Source organism: Urocampus carinirostris, chromosome 4, assembly GCF_059441175.1.
Source record: "Urocampus carinirostris isolate Australia breed hairy pipefish chromosome 4, RoL_Ucar_1.0, whole genome shotgun sequence".
Lineage (NCBI taxonomy): Eukaryota > Metazoa > Chordata > Actinopteri > Syngnathiformes > Syngnathidae > Urocampus > Urocampus carinirostris.
The window spans coordinates 39336994-39342154 of NC_142352.1; the positions used below are offsets into that span (position 1 = coordinate 39336994).

The 5161-nt window shown below is 43.7% G+C and overlaps 1 pseudogene; it reads left to right on the forward strand.

Moving 5' to 3' along the window:
- The first annotated feature begins 297 nt into the window (after positions 1-297).
- Positions 298-2279, forward strand: LOC148367527 (insulin-like growth factor 1 receptor pseudogene; annotated as a pseudogene).
- The last annotated feature ends 2882 nt before the right edge of the window (positions 2280-5161 follow it).

Below are 5161 nucleotides of genomic sequence, written 5' to 3' on the forward strand. Positions count from 1 at the left end.
ATTTAAAAATATGTGGGAAACTGATGATGAAAGTACTCTGGTTGATTACATGAGAAAAATGTTGCAGCACCAGAAGCAACTGGCGGATCATAATGATAACGATGATACACTTTTTATGTCTCCATAGGAAAGCCAATTAGTTGAACCAGGTGATTGGGTCCTGATAAAAAGCAGTAAAGATTGCAGAAAAACACATGAGCTCATTTGACACACTGTAAGAAAGTAATTAAGCATGAGTAAAACAACTGTTTCGATGTTTTCTATTTTAGCATACACTTTGATTGTTCTTAGGCGTCATTGTAATAGCACTGTGGTACCTACTGGAGAGCTGTTATTCCTCAACAAAACTTTCAGAGGAAGTCTGGCTACAAAGGGGGCTGCAATTATAGTTTGCAGTCGTCTCAAACCAGTGAAGATTGTCCACAACTCTGGAAGTGTTAGGAGGAATTGCAGATCTGCAGGTAGAATGCTAACAGGTAGAATGGTAGCGGTAGGCGAATTGATAGTAGCAATTATAGCAACGTTTTTATTGTTATTTGAAGAAAACCTTAATGTGCAAAAGAGAAGAAGAAAAAGTAAAAGAACTCTCAGGAAGACAACTGGGATGGCGTTCCCCAGGTTTCTCCAAGAACCCCACGGGCGCTGAGATGCTTTTGCACCCGGCAGTGGTGAAGCCATATTTGACACTCCTTGCTGAGAGCTCCAACCCTGCAACTCTGGAGGGCGCTGCAGGGTCACTTCAAAACCTCTCACTGGAAGTTTGCGGCATACAACCGTGCTGCAGTGTGGTAGGAAAAAGAACTTTCCATCCTGGTGGAGCTGCTGCGAATGGACAACGATTAATGTGTCCCAGCCGTTGCAAGCACGCATGCACCGAAAAAGGCGAATGCTGCCACCGCCAATGTCTGGGCAGCTGCACGCACGCAAACAGCGACACGGCATGCGCCGCCTGCCTGCATTATTACCACGAAGGCCGCTGCGTGCCCGACTGCCCGCCCGGCACTTTCAAGTTCGAGGGCTGGCGCTGCATCACCATGGACCTTTGCTCACAAGTTCACCTGCCCAGCGACGTTCACTTCGTCATCCACGAGGGCGAGTGCATGCCCGACTGCCCCTCCGGGTCCGCACCAACGAGAGTAATCGGATGCTGTGCAGCGCCTGCAACAGCCTATGCGACAAAATCTGCTCCACCTCCGTCATCGACTCGGTGAACACCGCTCAGTCCCTCAAGGACTGCACCGTCATCGCCGGCAATCTGGACATCAACATCCAGCACCTTCACAACCTCTGGGACTGGACTCAGCACAACCTAACCATCCGTGCGGGACGCCTCTTCTTCCGCCTCAATACCAAACTCTGCATGTCTGAGATCCACACCATGTGGGAGAAAACCAGCGTCACGGAAAAGCCCCAGGAAGGCGACTTTCGCAATAACGGCGAAAGAGCCAGTTGTGTGAGCCACGTCCTCAGGATTTTGTCCAACAGCACGTCCAGCTATGCCATCCGCCTGATGTGGGAGCGCTACCATCCACGGGATTACAAAGGCCTTATCAGCTTTATGGTCTACTACAAGGAGGCCCCTTCTCAAGAACATCACCGAATTCGACGGCCAGGACGGCTGCGGTTCCAACAGCTGGCACATGGTGGACGTGGATCTTCCGAAGGATAATAATACGGACCCCAAAGTCGCCATTCACCACCTCAAACCCTGGACCCAGTATGCCATTTTTGTCAAGGCCATTACCCTGCGGGTGGAGGACAAGCACATTCCTGGTGCAAAGAGTGACATTATTTGAATTCGAACTCGTCCGTCATTGCCGACCGTGCCCAAAGAACCCCGTGCCTACGCAAATTCATCCATGAAGCTGCTGGTCAAATGGTCGCCGCCTTTTTTTCCCAACGGCAACCTAACTTACTACCTCGTCAGATGGCAGTGGCAGCCAGAAGACCGAGAGCTATACCTGCACAATTACTACTCCAAAGAGCTGAAGATCCCGATCCGGATCCCTGCCACGGGATCTAGCGACATGGAGGAGATCAGCAAGCCCACCAAGTCAGAATTGTCCGGGGCCAAGAAGGGTCCTTGCTGCGTTTGCCCAAAGACCCCAGAGGAGAAGGACCGGGAGAAGGATGACCGCGTCTTTCTCAAGCTCTTTGAGAACTTCCTCCACAACGCCATTTTTTTTGCAAAGACCTCAAGATCGTCGTCACCGGGACCTTTTTGGCCTGGCAAATGCCACTTCCTTACATTTTCCAGATCTTTTTTCAGAAGTTTTTGACAACGGTGAATCAGACGACAAAGTTTAACCTCTAAGTGTAACATGAGTACTATAACATGATTCTGTAACTGAAAATCGAGAGAAGAAGTTATTGGATGACAAAGAGAAATAGTGCAAAGTGAATAAACAGGAGGGAAATGATGGATTTAAACTCTAAAGATGTTATTCTACTATTGCACAAGCTTCTTTGCATACAATGCGCCTTTCTTGCTTGTGTTTGAAGAAGGAGGAAACAGGATAACACCTTATTTGCGGCCAGATAAGGGACCTCTCTGACCGCAGGCACACCTAGTTTTTGTTTGCTATAGATAACATGTTATCGTATAAACAGGTCTCAGCTGTTTGTTTTGTTACTCCCCTTCCCTTAGCAGAGGAGACCTTATGTAAATTAGGGCCTTCCGAACACAATAAATAGACAAGGAGCATAAGAATATTTCAGAGTATCCAGCAGACTGCCTTAGGGTAGACTATGGATATTTCTCCTTGCAAGTAAGTTATACTCACGATTCTTTGTGTCTTTTTGTATATAGGTTTTGTACATCTGTTGGGTTAAACCTGACATTTATTTGGTCCTTCGAGAGCCGGATTCCAAGATACCTGACGATCCCAGCGTGTGAGTAAAGATCCAGGCAAGTCTGTGGCCACAGCATTAAGACCCTTTTCGGGACTGGTCCTTTTCCTTACAAGTTGGGATCCGAAGGTTGACGGAAAGTCCAAGGACTCAGAGAACTGTGAGTAAAACTTTTATTTTAAAAAGGAATGCATGTGACTAAAGTAAAAGGGTATGAGTGTGAAGAATTCAAAACAGAGTTAAGAAAATAAATCCTAACAATCCTAGGCACTATTAGGTAAAAGAGAAACGTGGCCAGTAAGACTTAAGACACAGATAGATAGATAGATAGATAGATAGATAGATACTTTGTTCATCCCCGAAGGGAAATTCACATTTCCAGCAGCATCCCTGAGCTGAGAACAATCGAGAACAATCGAAAATAACACGGGAGCTGCTGGAGTGGCTGCCATTCGTGACGGCGCCGGAAGAAAAGATTCAATTTGAATCATTTACAAACAAACAAACAAACAATTGAATCATGTACAAACAAACAAACAAAATATTCATGTTTCAATAAGTGAAGTCTTAAGTAAGAGGGAAAGGGTTCCTCTCCGTTTCAAAAAGAACTCAAGGGAAGTTCTTTAAGTAAGAGGGCAAGGGTTCCTCTAAGTAAAAGGGCAAGGGTTCCTCTCTGTTTAAAAAGAACTCAAGGGAAGTTCTTTGTTCTTCAAAAAGAGTGAAAGTGAGTGTGAAAGAAAATACTATTACCACTAGGTAATTGTATTTTATACCAAAGCAACAGGGAATAAATGGTGAGCCTTTGTGGATGCATGTATGCAAGAAAATTCTACCTGCATAGGTTGAAGTGAGTTTTACCACAAAAGGTTATTTATCACCATCCTGTTGAAAGAGAAACTCAGTGTTAGAATACACTAGGTATTAAAAACCACTGAGTCCAAATTTAGTTCTAAAAATGGGAAAGGGGCAAAGTAAAGCAAAACAGAAGCTTTTAGAAGATTTTTCGTGCAAAGACTGGAAAGTTATTGAAAAGGAAGATTCCTCAGCAATAGAACCCCTATGTTACTGGATAAAACAATATAACTTTAATGGGAAGTTGTCCACAGCAGGCATTAGAGAACTGCAACAAAAAATAAGAAACAAATGCAAACAGAAAAATAATAAGATGAGAAAAGAAGGTTATGAACAGACACAAGTCTGGATAAAAATAGCAAGACAGGAGAGAGAGGATGTAGCGGAATGCATAACGCAGATAGAAAATCTAAGGCGATCTTATCATCTAAACGGAATGGAAGTACAGCAAGTTTGGATGACACAATTAGGGCCAGATTGGTTCCACGTAAAAGTAGCATACTCTCCAACTAATGACGCTAACCCTCCCGTGATACTTGCACCCGAATCTGAACGATTGACACAACAGGTGACCCCTCTCCTAGAAAGAATCAGAACTAAATACAGGAAAAGAGCAAATTACAATGAAATAGGGAGATGTAAACAAAAACCAGATGAGCCATTTGATGAATACAGAGTAAGAATGGAAAAGGTGTTTAGGGCACATAGTGGGTTAGAACCTGGTGATGGAGCTGACGAGGGCCCCTATAAACAACAATTAAAAAATGCATTGCACTCAGGCTCCTTACCAGAGATTAGTGGATGGGTAAATCGCCACTATAGAAGCATGAATGGAGGAACACTTGCAGAATACATAAATCATGCCCTCCATGCTGAGAAAGTGATCAAAAGTAAGAAAGGGGAGAAGAAGCCATCAACAACTTTCTACCAAGAAGATGAAGGAACCACAGTGTTCTTTCAACAATCTAGAGGTAGAGGCAGAGGTTTTGGATCACGTGCAAGCAATAAACCTAGAACCTGTTGGTCTTGTGGGAAGGAAGGGCATATTGCTATAAATTGCAGAGGCAACTCTTCCCCACAAGACTATCAGAGTGCATGACTAGGCCCGGAACCAGGACCAAAGCCTGAAATGAAATTTGAGATAGAGATAAAGCTAAAGGATAAAAATGAGGAAGAGGAAGAATATCTTTTCAAAACTCGCCATGAGAGATTTGAAGAAGAGGTTTTAAACTTAGAAAACATACTCTATAAAGAGAAAATAAGAAACCTAAATCACCAAATTTTGTTAAATTTATTAGAAGTTTGATTGTTTGGGCCCTGTGTATGTCTCATGTTATGTGTTTGTGTGTCTTGCTCGTCAAAAAGAAAGCTAAACGCTAAAAAAAAAAGGTACGTTTTCAAAAGAGCTGAGATTGTTTAAAGAGTGATATTTAAGAAGAATTGATAGAACAGATTAAAG